The sequence below is a fragment of the Vidua macroura genome, chromosome 1, assembly GCF_024509145.1.
Source record: "Vidua macroura isolate BioBank_ID:100142 chromosome 1, ASM2450914v1, whole genome shotgun sequence".
NCBI classification, from domain to species: Eukaryota; Metazoa; Chordata; class Aves; order Passeriformes; family Viduidae; genus Vidua; species Vidua macroura.
This window is the reverse complement of record NC_071571.1, coordinates 48,224,786-48,241,273: the sequence shown is the minus strand read 5'-3', so window position 1 is coordinate 48,241,273 and position 16,488 is coordinate 48,224,786.

Sequence of the window (16,488 nt, the reverse complement as noted above, 5' to 3'; positions counted from 1 at the left end):
TTTTCACATACCTCAAACACCCAATTCTTATTTCCTCCCTGTAGACAGATCACAGGCAAGAGCAGCACTGCAGTCTGAGCTGCTTTCACTTGTTAAGTCTCCTTGCCCAAAGTTCAACAAGTTCTGGAACAGGTTGACGCCTATGCAGTGGGGCATCAGACATCTACCTTTTTACTTTTTTTTTTTTTTTTTTTTTGGAAGTATACTCATCCTCCATTACAAATTATCTCTAAGATGTGAACATTACATATTTTAAGTTCATCACTCATCACTAGCCAATTAGATTAATAGAGATGGAGTATATAAAACATAATTTCCACAACCTCTGTGAACACCATTGGATAAGTTTTGCTCCTAAAGTGTAAGCACTGGCACACCTAACACTGGAAAATACAGAAAATAGAATAAAAGTCCTGTGAACAGCAGCTACATGACAACTATTTAGACCAAGACATGCAGAGGAAATTGGATACAGATGAAGGCCCAGGAAACATTAAATATTAATGAGATGCCTTGAAAGAGGAAAGATGAGGTGATATGTCCCAGCCTTAAAAAATACACTGGGTTGAAAGATTCACTGCTAGGAAAGTCCAGTATGATCAGAGACCTGCTGCATTACCTTGTGGAACATAGCTTGACAATCTTTTGATGTATTTCAGGGAAGACCTATTCATCTGAAAGGGTGAGGCCAAAAAGAGGAGAAAAGTAGGAGGAAAAAATCCTGCCTGGAGACCTTTTTTTAGTGCTCGTATTTCAGAAGGATGACAGCTAATTATAGCAACTGCTCTCATTATGAGTGACCTGTGCTCACGGTGTGTGGTACCTTGTTACTGGAGCAAGCCAGGGAAATTAATTAAATCACCTCAGTCTAAGTCCTCATGCCTTCAAAGCATCTCAGCATATCAGAGTCTGGCCCCTGGTTAGCTATGCAGCCATCCTGTCCCCCCAAATTTCCAGTAGAAAGGACTTAGTGCTGTAAAGGCATACTGCTGCAGCAGGGCATCTGAGCCTAGAAAGCTGCAAAAGAATCCCTAACAAAAAGGAAGAGGTAATCAACATACCTAAGGCCTTACTTCAACTTAATGTCAGGGATAAACTCATGGCTGGCCTTCTGATAAAGTGCTAATGCTTAAGGGAATGTCTCTATTCCTGACTTGTTCCTGTCTCCATGAATAAATTCATGTCACAAACTCATGTCACAGCTTGGTTAGCTGGCTACTCACAGACATCAAAGGAGACATAAAACTTTGAAGGGAGGGGCTGAGATATCACTGTGAAAGGTAGGCAAGAGAGATTTGTTTTGCATATTTGTTAAAAGGTAATAGGAAAGAAATTAAAACAAGTTATCTTTTCTCTGGACAGAGGAGGAAAGTTGTGGCTACCTTTCAGTGAGCTAGAAAAATAGAATCCTATCACTGTTTGAACACTCTAGCATTATGGAAGAAAAAAAAATCCTTTGAAACCCCAAAAGATAATTTTTCTTTGAGAAATATTGAAAAGGTTATTTAGGCAATGTGATGTTTCTTGGGATTTTTTTCCCAAACAGAATGTTTTTGTCTCTTCTGCAATTTTTTTGCAGTCCAGTTTGACTTCCATTTTCATTCCATATGAATCTCCATTAACCTCCAGGCTTTATTTTCTTATTCTAAGTCAAATTAATTTAATCATGTTGCAGACCTGTAGCTTTTTTTGCAAAAGAACTATGATAAAACTAAAGCAATTTGAATGCTGTGTTACTGTATACCAAATTACTCTGCTAGTAGAGAGAGGAGTTCAAAGGCTTTAAAAATACAGACTGCTTTTTCTTTTTTTTTTTTTACAGTTTGTGAAATTGCTAAGAAGCTTAATGCACTGCTCAATATCTGTATTCATGATAAAACACTGAAATATGATGATGCACATATGCACTTCAGAAGTAGTTTCAAAGCTTTGATGGAGCACTTAAAAGACTTTGTGTGCAAGCAATGCAAAGGGTTAAAAACTACCAATTTGACCCGAAAAGGGAACAAGTATGCTTTTGTATTTATTGTGATGCACAACAAAGCAACATGTCTTTCCTTTTAGAAAGCCTGGGACTAACATATTCAGAAAATGTTAGCAATGCTATCAACCCAGAAGGTTAAGAGAAGGATTTACTTATCTGTAATGATTTATTGGACTGACAAGACAATGTACAAATGGGGCTAGGAAATGCATGAGCAGAAAATCTTAGAAGGAAATAATTGTGTCAGGGCACTGAGCAGATAGATCCTTTCAGTAATGAAGCAAGTATTCTAATTCATAAATCATGTTTGTCAGGAAAAAATAAAAACAGAATCAGGGCTGGCACCTCCTTGTCTTTAGCATGCACAGACAAAAAGGTTCTCTCCCTGGAGTACAACAGAGGAAGAAGCATTATTTGTTGACCTACTCCAACAAGGCATGTCTTTGTGCCATTTTCTACCTTTCCTGTTGAGTTTGTGCTGTATATTATCAATATTGGCTGTTGATGCCAAGGTCTCAGTTGTCACCTAAGTGCTCTGCTGTGACTTGGGTTTTAAGCAGCAAATTGTCAATGTCCCTCCAAGAGATGGACACTGCAGTAAAACCTGTCATTTACTTTAATGGCCCAGATGTCAGAGAGAAGTTTTCTCATGGCGGATAAGGCTGTCTTTTAATCCTCCCCTTCCACACTGAGACTGATGGGATTGCATTCTTACCCATCTAGCAAAGCTCCACACATAAATTAGCCAGAGCAATTTCCCACAGGGTAATAAACAACCATCAGCCTCTCACTGACATTCACTGGATGGCATTACAGATGAGATATCCAAGGACACTTAACTTCAGCAAATTTCAACACTGGGACAAGAGCAATAGTTGACATAATGCAAGAACTAACCAGAAATATTTCCCAGATACACACAGGATAAGCATGATTTGAGTGGCATACTCTTCATCCTGTATCTATAACATGGTACAGCTTAGATCTTGGACCTGTGCTGGATCTTTCCCTGCCATTAAAAGACAGTAGCTGACAAATGTCACCACAAAAAAACAATCATCTGTCCTAAGTTTTATGATTTAAAGTTTAGACAGCTATGTTTAGACACCTGTCTGGTTGCCCTCCATAGCTGACAAAAAATCGTCTCCATAATCTAATTCATGTCGCTCCTTTTATGTATTTCTGCCAGAGGGTTCTTAAAAAGTGCCCCCCTTTTACCTTTGGGATGGAAAAAAATTCACCCACCCTGTTTGAGATGATTTAACATAACAATGCAACTGTGCTCTTGAGCAATAGACACATTTTGTTTGCTTGAGACCACTCACACTCTGCAAGTCTTCTTCAAACAAGAAGTGCAAACAATTATGCTGACGCTATTAAATACAGAAGAGTGAAGATAGTGGGTTAGACCAAAAGTCTAGGTAACACAATATCCTGAATGTAACAATTCCCCCAGAAGATGGTCAGGATCATATATTTTAAATAAAACAGGATCACATAGTTTGATGTTTCACTGATTTATCTAGCTACCATTTAGCATCATTTTATCCTCAGCACAATCTTACCTCTTTGTGTACCCTTTATTTCACCAGAATTAAATCTGTGACACTTTACTCAGAGCATGCGCAGATTCTCTGTATATCTAATTCATCAATAGTACAATTTCTTGTCTATACAGGCAATGTGCACCAGATCACCAGTGCATTTGCACATTCAGGTAGATTTCAATGGTGTGAGGATTTTTCCAAAAGTCTTTTTTTTAATGGAAGATGACTTCATTCATCTGCCTTTCTGACACAAAGCAAAGATTAAAAAGACTCCCTATATACCAGACTACAGGGCTGTATCATGATCTCCATACACGCAATATAACCAGCAGTGTGAAAATGGAAAACCATTCCTGATGGAAAAGAGTCAAAAATGCAACTATCCTGCATTAGACCTTGGTTTGGAGCAAATGTACTCAAAAGTAAAGATGTTCACTGTGCATCAGTGTGTCACATGGGCTCACGTTAGAGAAAAGAAAAAAATGTAAGCCATAAGACACAGGGGAGAGACAGGTTTGTGCCATCAGGAATAACCTTTTGTTTTGAACCTCCCGCCTTCACTGGACCTGCCACTCCTAGTAGGGGTGCGCCTTTAATACCATAATTTTGCAGGTTTCGGGTTTGATTTCTTGCACTGCTGTGTAAAACAAGATTGAGAAAACTGAGTCCATCTTTCCCTTCACTGAAGAATAACTTCACAGTGATTCCTGTTAGCTTTGGAATAGGTGTGAGTGAGAAGTCACAGAAAAACACTGTGAGCATGTACAGATGCAGAAACAACTTGAGCTGAAAGTGTCAGTGCATTCTGTCTTTGCTCAGGACATGAATATGTAGAAAAAGGATTTGCAGCATCACAGCGATGGCAACAAATTTCAGGAGCTGAACAATTTCAGGAGCTGACTGGCACTTTTATAGGCAAGAGAGAGTAGACAGAAGAGAAATCAGCTCCTTGTAGAGGTAGAGGTAAAGGTACAGGTAGATGTGTCCTTGGCCTAGACAGGAAATGTTTGTAAATCAGGGCACTGTCTATGTGCTGTTTCAGCTTGTTTCCTCCAGTAGCAGCAAGCCAGTTCACAGCCCCCTATGATGCTCCCACAGATGATTTACAGAGCTGTTGGCAGGGAGTATCCAAGCACGCACACTGCACTTGTCCATGCAGAGCTGTTATGAGAGAGCTGTATCTGTCGCCCTTCTGCAAGGCACAGAGACACACTCAGAATTTGCAGTGAGCATGTGAGGGAAGTATGTGGCAAGCACATTTCTCTCTCTCTCAGGATTTTTTATTGAGGTGCACAGAGAGAAATGTGCTTGCCACAGAAGTGAGGTTTTTATTCATTTCCCTTTCTTCCCTAACTGACCAGGAATAGTGCTAGGAAGCAGAAATGTGTGCAGGGATGTACTGTGTTAGTCCTGTCACTAATATTTCACTTCCACTCTTTCCAGCTGAGAAACCATGAGCCAGAAAAATTTTTGACTATTCTAAGAAACTTTCCCTTCCCCAAGGGCACCAACCACCCAGTACTCCATACTATACATCACTGTCCGTCACTGGCAATTCTGTTCCAAAGAACACAGGTCAGTTTGCAAGGGTGACTTAGCCCACTTAAAAATTTCACTCAGGTTGTTAGAAGCATTTTAGAGCAAAGTTAGCTGATTGAAGGGGTGAAAGAAAGATTTGACTGAAGCACAATAGTGTTTCTTTTCTACTTTTCTTACATGTCCTACCACACTTTGCATGTAGAGAACTTAAACTCCTTTCACATATTAACAAATTATTGTTATTCATTCTAAATAATGTATCTTTCCCCATTTTGCAGAGGCATGAAAACATCATATGAGTTTGTCTGATTTCCCCTTCTGAAAGAGCTAGGAGCAAACTTGGACTATCCCAGTTCTCAATCCCTTCCTTGGGCCACATGGAAATATTTTTGAACCAGAAATTGATAGACGGTCAACCCCTCTATATTACACAAGATCAAAATTAATCCTTCTCTGCATGTGAGCAGCAGGGTAGAAGATTCCTTTGTTCCTTCTTGTCTATCTCACATGAAGAGATGAAGTAAGGATAGAAATTGCTCTGTCTTACCTCTAGGAAAGAGCTCTTACCTCTAAGTTCCATCTTCTCAGGCTGAACCATGCTCAGACAAAAGTGAAACCAAAAACTCTCTACATCCAAGATATTTGTTATATTTCCCCAGTTTTGTTCTTCCTCCTGTAGAGCTTTCTGAAGCCTTCATCAGAGGAAGGTTATATTGAATCAAGGTGGAAGATAATCATTGCCCATTTTCTCCCAGTATCTTTGTCATCCTTTGGCACATGCAAAGTTCTATGTGTATATTTTATGGCTTAATTAAGGTAGTTCTCCACAAGTACGTCTATATAAAACCACACTCATGGAGATGAGATAAATTTACAAACCCACTAGCTGAAAAAAAAATCAAACCTCAAACAAACCAACAAAAAACAAAGGAAAAAACAATTTTTAAGAAGTTCCTTTTTATGTTTTTAAACCACCAACTGAAATACCACGGGATGCCTAGGAGAAACTGTGTTTTGGATGTTTTGCACCCTTATTTTTCCCAGAGCGTGTGCTGGCTGGATCAAGCTACAGCTCTCAAGGTTCCCTACAGTATCTCTTGCTGCTCTAAAGGGACTTGAAGTGATAGCAATTACACAGCAGCTTTGAGAGGCAGAGAATAACTGTGGCACTGGAGAGGGGTTTGGAGCTATGATGGCTGTAATGTAGGGAAGAGTGGCATTGCAGAAATGCTTTGACTTTAGTCTGAAACATTTCAGTTTGGAAACAAGAAATGCACATGCTTGATTTTAACTTTCAGTTGCTCCCATTTTTTGAGTAAATGAAAGGTGCTGAAAGGCATACATGGAAGATTTCAATCCAGCAGGGACAAAAATGTGCAACAAATCACTATTTTTTAATAATGCACTTTCAATTACTGTTCTGCAAAAAAAAAAAAAAAAAAAAAAAAAGAAAGAAAAGGGGATAGCAGGCTAGAACTTCTTTACAGAATCCTTTCACAAAGTGGCTTGTGCCCTTCCTACTCCCTACTGCAACCTGTTGCATCAGGAAACTTCAACTGCTGTCACTTAGAGTGACACAACTATCAGGCTTAAGAAGGCAGAAGAGGAAGGTATTTTCCTGAGCCTGATCCCTTCAGAGCTACTGCCTGAGCAAGTACCCAGTGCTCCCATGCCTAATCCCTGGGAACACTAATCCTGCCTGTGAAGAATTTGTTAATGGGTGACGGTGCTCTTGCATTGCAGCGGGACAGGCAGTGCCATCACACTGCCCTCTACATTGTTAATCTCACCTACTGATCTTCTAGAGGGATGTTGTACCAGTAACGCATCTATCTGTTATTACTGCACAGTTATGAGGCAAGTTTACAAGCAATCCATCAAATTACTAGCTTTCATGCCAAACTCTCATTAAACTATTAGTTACTGACACTTTAGTTATAGCATTTTCTATGAAATTATAGAAACACCTGATGGACACAAGGTTTATCTGAAAGAATTCTTGAAATTCTAGTTTTAGAAAAATGACATTATCATTCTCAGGCTTCAGTATTTAAAAATAATTAATTCAAAGAATATTAAATTGAAATTTGGCTTATTTTAGGCAATTCAATGGCCCTTCTACCCTTCCAATATGTTAATGGGAGCTGATGCTAACTGAGAAACTTATTGGAAAGGAAGAGGAAATACTTCAAATGAGCAAAAATTTGCAGCAGTTTAAAAAGCACTATCTTCAAATAAGGTTTTAAAAGTAATGCCACCATCTCACATTTTTCCAACTGGCTAGGAGATGAGTGTTTCAAAGCATTTCTAACCATTAAGATCTACAGCAAAATTAAAATGGAACTGTCAGGAAATATCTAGGACACTGTAGGGAAAGCTGTGTTTAAAGTAAGTTGCTGAGTTCTCCCTGAGATTCGTGTGAGGGCAGAAAAGCCATTACAGAAAACAAAGAAAAAGACTAAAGTGGCCCAGCCCAGATTTAACAGAGCAGAGATCATATTATTATATATTATTCTTATATTATTCTTCACATATCTGCTGACTGCAGATATTACAAGTAGAGCAAATCATCCTCCTTTAGAGGGCCATGGCTTTTTGGCCATGGGTGGCATCACTGGACCAATCTTGCACCTCAAGAACTTTGCCTCCACCATGCTTCACCCAGGGTAGTGGAAGAAGGCTGCAGCACACTCTCAATTACCAAAGCTACTTTAGCCTTCCTTCTTGACACATTTTTTCTCCCTTCTCTCCTTTTTTCTGTCTTGTCAGTCTCTTTTCACTGCTATGGACTGCAGGGCTGTGCCAGCCCCTTCCTACTCACAGGTTTTTTTGGGGGATAGCATATCATCACTGCCTTCCACAGGGCAAATTTTTACTCCTGGGGTTGAAGAGCAAGGAAGGGGGAAACTACAGAACCTAAACACAGCCTCTGACGGTCACACACTGGAACAGGCCTCAGAACTTCCCTGGTAGTTTAACCACAGAGTTGTGCCTGGCAGGTCCAGGAGCAGCCAAGGAAAACAATGAAGGTTTATCCTAAACATCAATAAAATGCATCAGCTTCTTAAACAAACATTTAGGGAGATTTTGTTGTTCTGCAGCCCATGTGGTGAATATAATAGTGCTGTTTAATGCTCACATAACTTGCTGAGAACCACACCTCTTTTGATGGCCATGAATTAGGGCCTTCCAGAATTTTTCTTTGAAATATTTTGTGCTCATTCAAATAATTAAAAAGGTTATAGCCACTGTAATAATTATTTCAAACAGAGACATTAATGAATCATTCATCAAAAGGAAGGGAACAAGTGTTAATATAAAGTGCTTTAGAAAACTTGCCTTTGTTCTAGTAATTCAGCAGCTGGCAGCTGCCTCATCTTCATGCACATACACACACAGGGATTACAACAAGAGAGAAAGTGGGCTTAGAGGTACCATGGACAAAGGGTAAAATTTTCAAAAGACTCTATGTGGTTTACACAATCACATACTACCCAAGAGAACAACTTTTGTGTTTCCACTACACTTTTCTTGCAAAGTTATCATGCAGAAATCCAATTCTCCTGCTGGCACTGCAGCCCCAAGGCACAAAGGATACAGGGACGTCCCCACCCACAACCATACTACACTGGCCCAGAAGTATGGGCTCTTCTCACAGATTGGTCCCTACAGAGAAAGAGCACTGTGACCAGCACAAAAGCACCCCATGCCCACAGCTGCTTCTCCAGGCTGAATGTGAGAGAATTTCAATCCAATACTGCAGCTGAAATGCTCCTTCTGCCAAAGGGTCAAATCTGCCCACTTATACGGTCACATTTGCTGGCTTCATACCTGTGCTTTATCATCGTTAGCTGCTTAAACAGAAGGCAAATGGCTGCCATTGTGCTGGGCTGGAGATTTTTCCATTTCTCTCTTTAGTGCAATGGGTAGTGTGTTATTGAATAAACAGACAAGACAGATCCTGAGAAAGGTCAGAATTCATTATGAGCAAGAGGAAACAACTTATCCCCCACATGCATATAATTGGGCCTGACTTCCATTAACATGAGGCAAACAGGCAGCTTCCAACTGGGTACCTCGAGGCAGTGTTCTAAAAATAGCTGCAGGCTCAATCAAGTTTATTCAGCCAGGAGTGAAGGCTAACACAATAGCTAACAGGGAGCCACAAAGGAGATTAGGAAGATGTGCAAAGCAGACTGCAGGTGATTGCCTGCACCCCAGACAAATATTTTCTCCATTCATTGTTAAGCCCCCCATTCATTGCTAAGTCCCCCAACTCAGTCTGGAAGGAACAAAACGTGGAATCTTCCAACTATTTCCATCACCTCTTTTGTGAAGATCTGATACTGAAGCAATATTACTTCTTTTTGCTAATACCTACACATTTTTGACATTATTCTTTCCCTGCTGTTAGTTTTCAGATAGTCAGAGTCCAATTCAGTAATTAGTATCTAGAAGGATCAGCTGGTCAGATGTCTGTTGGCTTTTGGAGGACAGGAGCACCAGCATGATTGATGCTACAGCCAAGCTTCCACTCTGGTGGGGTAAAGGCATTTGTAACTGATGCCTCCCAAAAGTTAATTGAAGTCTTAGGATGCCCCTGGAGAAGATAGGTGATGGCAATGTTTCACTAGCGTATTTCTGTTCTGAACTGAGCCAAAGAGAGTGAAACTCAGGCATGACCCACCACAGAGTTTGCAACGTACCCAAATCCAGCTCAGATCAGGCTAAATGCACTATTGTAACTCCCAGGATAAACAGCTGCACCTGTTTAAGCTGTTTTGACTTAAGTTTGCTCAGCAGATGTTTCAAAACAGTGCAAGTACTCAGTATAGTCAAATCAGCCTGGCTTTGTACCAACACATCAGAACCATTCTCAGCAAGAGAGTCACTCATGGGAGGACAGGGGAACTCAGTGTCAAAGGTCTGGGTTTTTCCTGGCATTCTCAAAATCTCTTCTGCCTCTCCACTGATTTAATTTGGACAAGGACAAATGCAGCAGGCTGGATATTACTCTGCATGGGTCAAAGGCACTGCTGGTATTGTGGGAATTGTGAGTTCACCCACTTTCCTGAGCATAGAAGTGGCACCAATGGAAAGTGGAGGCACTAATCCATTGGCAAGACTGGTAAATACAATTGATAAAGTGGGTGATAAAATGATGGGAGTAAAGTAAAAGCCCTGACTCCTATCTTAGTTTCTACAGGGAAGATTCTCAACATTGAGAAAGCCAGATGAAAGCTTCATGCAGGTTTCTCACTGACAACAGAACTGCTAGGTTGGAGAAAAAAAGTGTGTGTATATATATATATATATATCTGTCTTACAAAAATATCAAAAGAAATCCAACATGGTAGTCTGCCAATGGTAATTGATTTGAGATATTACTCTGCCCTCCAAAGCACTTTGGTAGCTTTCCCAAGAGAGGTGTGGGGTTTTTTTTATATATCTTTAATGACTCTCAAGTCACACAACAGGCAGTTCATGTAATTCATTAAGTTACATTGCTGCTTGTCTTGCCAGCAGCAAGCAGAAAAACACGGACTTGCTCTTGCACCATTTCTGTGCCTATTGATTATATCATTAGGTAAGCAAATTGGTTACCTCACTTCAGACTTGATGCTAAATTACAGTCACTAAGGTTTGCTATCACCTTAATAGGGTATCGACTGCCATGAAAGTAATATGTTGAAAATCCCTGTATCCCAGGAGAAGTGATTGTGAAGGAGTGTTCCCAGTTCAGATATACTCTCCAGCATGACACACATTGTAATAAGTTGTCATTTATATCAAGGTCAAAATTCATTGTATGTACTGCAAGCATTAATTTCAACAGATCAAGTAAGCTACCCATCAAATACAGATTTCCCTAATTTCCCTGAGTTAAATTGCTCAATGGACAGGACACTGGCCTCTCTGCAGACAGAAGCCCTCACAATGTGTTAGTGATGGCTGAATGGAGATACGGCAGATTTATGCAGCCTCCATCTGCAGGGATGCTCCTCTGATCCTGCAAGTCTGCCTCCTGGGTTTTATCTCCAGCTCTGCCACTCCCTTTACTGAGGATGTTTGGCTCTGTTCACCTCTGTCCTGGTGAGACAAGGGGATTGTGCTGCTTTCACCCACCTGTGAAACAGTCCTGGTGAGGGGAAAAATTGGTCAAAGTGACTAAACCTTACCAGGTACAGGAGTAGCATAACCCCAGGTCTGGCTCTTCCTCCTTACAGAGTGCATGCTTTGAGCTGGAGGTATAGCCAGCAAATAATCTACTCCAACCAGTCTTCAGACCCAATTTTCACTTTATAGTATAGATATAATGGGACTGTTTGGTTTTGGGTTTTTTTCTAGTCTGATCTGCTTAAAATCTTTTAGCAGCCCCAAAAGGATACAGCGAGTCTGGGCTGAAAGCACATCCTGACTTCAGCCTCAGGGAAAGCACATTGTCACTGCTCTGCAAAATGCCCCAGCCTATATTAAAGGGACAAAGTCACAAGGCTAGTTTGGTTAGGTCCTGAAAGCAGAAAGACAGGCAGAGATGGCTTTTGCTTGGGTCAGGATGTTACCAGCATCCCAGAGGTAGTGTCTTCATCAAATGCAAACACACCCCCTACTTCTGCTGGGCTCCTGGTGAGTGAAAAAGCAGATAGAGTCTTCTGAGGGACCTCTCTGTTAGTCACAGAAAGTGTTCATTGATTTCCATCAGCTTCTAGATTAGGCCCTTAATTATTATTAACTTTGGCTGGGGATTGCAAAGCAACTTAGCAAAGCAGCTTAGCAGCGAAAAGGTTGGCAAATACTCGAACTACTCTGGCCCTTCATGTTTAGGCTCAGTTCAAGTTTGGGGCAAACATACAGGTTATCACCTACTTAACCTAGAGAAAACAGGTTGTCTGCTTTCTGGCTCTGTTCTGTATCTCACAAATCAGCATTCCTTCTCCATGTACACATCCATGTACAATTTTCCTAGAGTTTTGCTGTACCAGAGAGTTGGCCAGTGAGTTGTTTGCATTTCCCAAGAAGCAGCATCAACAGCTTGTGACGCCCCTGCCCAAAGCCTGTGATTACAGTGCATTACAAAAGGCTGCACAAGCAGTTCATATGCCACAAACCCCACAGCGAAAGCAAGACGTAGAGGAAAGAGGTGAACATGGAGAACTTTGCACAGCTGTGTTGCTAAGCCTGGAGAAAAATAGCCCCTTTGCCATTCTCCAGGATCTCAACTTCCTTTTTTCCAAGAAAGAAACAAAGCTGTGATTTTCCCAGTGCAATTAGAAAAATTGGTGGAAGACAATGAATGAGTAGCTCCCACTATGGGAGAGGCCACATGTCCAAGGCAGGATGATGAAATGAATACACCAGGGAGGTGTTTCATCCCTTGCAGCTTCTCCCCAAGCTCAGAACAGACATTAGGAAAATCCATCAAGGAAGGGCTTTATCACAACTACATAACCCCTGAGTAGTTTATTGCAGGATAAATATAGCTTTGGCTCTCTGAACCACAGTAACTGGATGATTATAAGTATAGTTTCTTTGTAAAGGTATTAAAAACTTTTATCATCATCTCAGGCATTGAATTCAATGAGAGATTCACTCAAGCACAAACAAAATTCTAAGTAGCTTCAAGGAAAATAGATAACTTAGAAGACCTGACCTGGACCACAAGAAATAAAAGAGTTCGAGGCATATTTATTAGTGGAACGTATACTCCCAAAAGAGTGGCCTAATATTTATTGAACTTTATTAGCTTTATCAACACTGGGTGTATTTAATGTATATCTTTTATGATTAAATTTCCAGGCAACGATACATGGATCCTGTCAGAAAACAATTCTGCGTGTCAAGTTGACACATATCAGATGTGCTTATTTCCCTGACATTTGTATTTCAAAGAAAATTCATTTTTACAGCTCCTCATTTTGTTTGTTTCCATATTCCCAAGAAGTTGCAAAGCTTAGTGTTTTTTCTGGCAGGGCAACCTCAGCCCAGAGCAGGGAGAGTGTCCTTCATGCAGTCTAGAAAGGAAAATGCAGACAAGAACACCTGCACAGACAATCTGCAACCACTAACTTCTCTCTCAAAAATACAGCAGGAGACAGCAATTGTAACAACTGTGCTGCTGCCGGGGGACCTGATTGCTCCTCAGGCTTCAGTAAAACTCTGTGCCCGAGCCTGAGTGGTTTTGTAAGGAAGCCATCTCACTCACAGTTCATTGCTGCCCTAAGGAAGATTGCAAGGACACTTAACCCACTAACTGGCCACTAGCATGAGTAATTCATCCCTGCTGGAACATGGGCCAAGGCTCCCTGTGTGCATGAGTGGTAATTCTGCCACCTGAAACAGTGGTTTCCATGAGCCATTAGTGGTTTCCATGAATCATTGTTTGCAGTGAGGAAGCTCCTTCCCCAGCTCCAGCCACAGGACAATGCACAGCTCTGGCCAGGCTGAGCTGCTTGTCTTCTGAGGGCAACCTCTTTACATTCCTGTGTCAAATACTCTAGGATCCAACATGTGCAGTGGGCAGATGGGCCTCAAACTCAGCTTACAATACCTGAAGCTGCACATTCTACATGTGTGCTGACGAGCTCACAGCATTTTTCACTCAAGGTGCTCTTTGCTGAAGGAATCCTTAGAAAAAAATCACAGTAAGCAGCTTTCTCAACAGCATCTCAGGATACTGAGATGACATGATTTGGTGTGTCTAGACCACTTAGGTACTTTAAAAGTCTCCATCAAGAGATCTTTTTTTGCTTCTAATTTTAGGAAGAAGCAGAAATTACAGCAGCATGGGGGTATCTGCCCCTGGATAACAAGGGATGATGTGAAAGGAATGCAGGAGTAAGCAGTGCTTGCATGTAAAGTCCTGAGAGCCCTGTGCTGAGACAGTGCCGGCCTCAAAATTCACATTGCCAGGACAAAATTAACAAGAGTTCACAGAGTCTGCCCAAGACAATCATCAGATGGATCAAACAGAAATGGATGGGGAATTCTGTAGAGATTTGAGGAAAGGCATCAGCTTGGAATCAACTGCAAAAGATGTGTGAAAATTTACAGGACAGGGGAGAGAATGGTAACAGCAGCAGGTAAACCTCAGTTCAGCATGGACAGAAAGTTAGGAGGGTTAGTTATAAGAGGAAGTTCAGGCACTTTTAGACTCTAATTAGCATCCTGAAAGTTTCTAGTCCATAGTTTACCTGTTGTGCTGCTCATACTAATGTTCACCAATTGTTGGTTTACTAGATAACCATAAGTGCTTTGATTCTGATTTAATTTAAACCATGTGAGCCAAGCAGTTGTTCCCTACAGCACACCAGAAATTTTCTTGACTGCAGGGGACAACATTAGAGGTTTCTGGTTCCAAATCCCAAATCCTTAATTATTTCTGAAAACATTACTCACCCAGCAGTAATTGTCCCTATCATCTGGAAGTTTAGAGCACCATTTCAGTGCTTCATGGAGTGATTTGAGATAAAAGATGCCATATAAAAATATTTTATGTTTAACACTTTGGCAGGTGTGACATTCCATCTCATAAAGGATAATCAGAGTGGTATGCAGGATAACATATTACAATTTTACCTTATGAGTCAACTCAATCAGAATTTAAGTGCTTATCTAGCAAATAGGATAGAGCAAAACCAGAAACAACCCAGAAGGGTTTTTTCTTTTTTGTTAATGCTATATTTAATTCCCTTTCAAACCCATTATTTTATTATTTTTTAAGAGCTGAAAGAATATGATATGTAGAATAGATATGTAAACTCAGATGTCTTTTCAAATGGGAGCAGATAAATTCAGAGCTCAGATTTTCAAACCTACATAAACATTAGGGATTTCTGGAGCTTCAAGTAGAACCATATTGCCATTTATGCTCCATTCATGGCAAGACAGATGCAGTCCCAAACCGAAATAGGCCTGGATAATACAGATTGCTCCCATTCAGACATTTTCTGGACTTGTGCAATCAGCTGTTTCTCTAACAGAAACTACTTGGCAGCCTTTTTTTAACACACATAAATGTGTGTTAAATCCTGAAATTTTATTCTTGTGAACTTGTGAGTATGGCTGGTCTCAAGCCTCAGAACTATGTGTTGAGATTCTTTCCCTTCAGTTAGTTTCTTACTCTCAACATTTTGGGTGGGGTTTTTTTGGTTTTTTTAGGGTGTTATGTTTTGGTTTTCTTTCCAGGGGATTTATAAAACTAACATTAAAAAAAAAAAAGGAAGATAGAAATTTGTACACATAAGGCAGTGTATTCATTAAGTATCCACCCAGATTTGAGATGTGATGGGAACCATCAGGTTTCCCAAAAGGCTTCCCTCCAAAATGTGTTCCTTGTACACAGCTGAATGCTATGCATGGTCTATAAAGCTGGATATCAAACTCACCTTTCAGTGATGAACAAAAGGAACAGACCCCCTACTTGCTCACAGATTACGTATGTACACAAATGCTGAACACATTGCCAAGCCCACTACAGACACAGGGTCATACTTGACACCTGTCAGCTACTAAACTTTCAGGGGCCACAATGACCTCTTTTTTGACAAAATCTGCACAGCAGATGTAGAAAATTCACCCTTATTCTCTTGGTCTGAACATTCAGACTAGGTAGCCACCACTTAAGAGAACAAACACATTTTTTTTTTCATGGTTTCATAGAGTTCTGGTCATTTCTTTTCCTTGACATGTGAAAAGCATATTACATTTCACGTGTAGCTTTTTTCCTTCAAGCTATGCGTGTGAACAGCTTCTGCAACTCTTTCAAGAGCATCTTCAGAGCATAATTTCTTGTTAAAAGTATTTTTTAGACAGGAAATCTATTTTAAAGCAAACTATTTACCAGCAATTCAAGATGGCCCATTTAGTGTCCAAGACACCAAATTAGAGAAATTATGATCTTTTTCAGTACCCAAGTGTCCTTTTACTTATGCCACTACTCTTCTGGTGTAATCCCTCACCTGCGCACACACAGTCTCCCACATTCAGAGGCAGCTATTAATGCCCACCAACATCCCATTTAGAAACCCCAAGATTTTGTGCCTTTTACTAAGAAACAGCCAGCAAGAAATAGAGCAAATGCTGTCGAACTCACATCAAGGAAGAGAAAGCAATGCTAGCCCAGAGCAAACCTCCTTGCCAGCTCAGTGACCACCTCTGGCAGGGGAAGCAGGTCACCCCCAGGGCCTGGGACGGGAGCATTTCCCAGTGTCAGACAGTGCCCACAGGACTCTGTCCTTCAGACACTGCCAGCACAACAAGGGCTACAACTTCCACCTACAGCTGAGAAGAGAAAACATAAAGAAAATGAATTTCCATTTTACTTGGTGCCTTCACAGAACTGTGTCTCCCCTTGCTTACCCCTTATTTTTGAGACAAGCATGTTAACAAGAAAAAGAGCTACCCATAAGGAGTGTTATA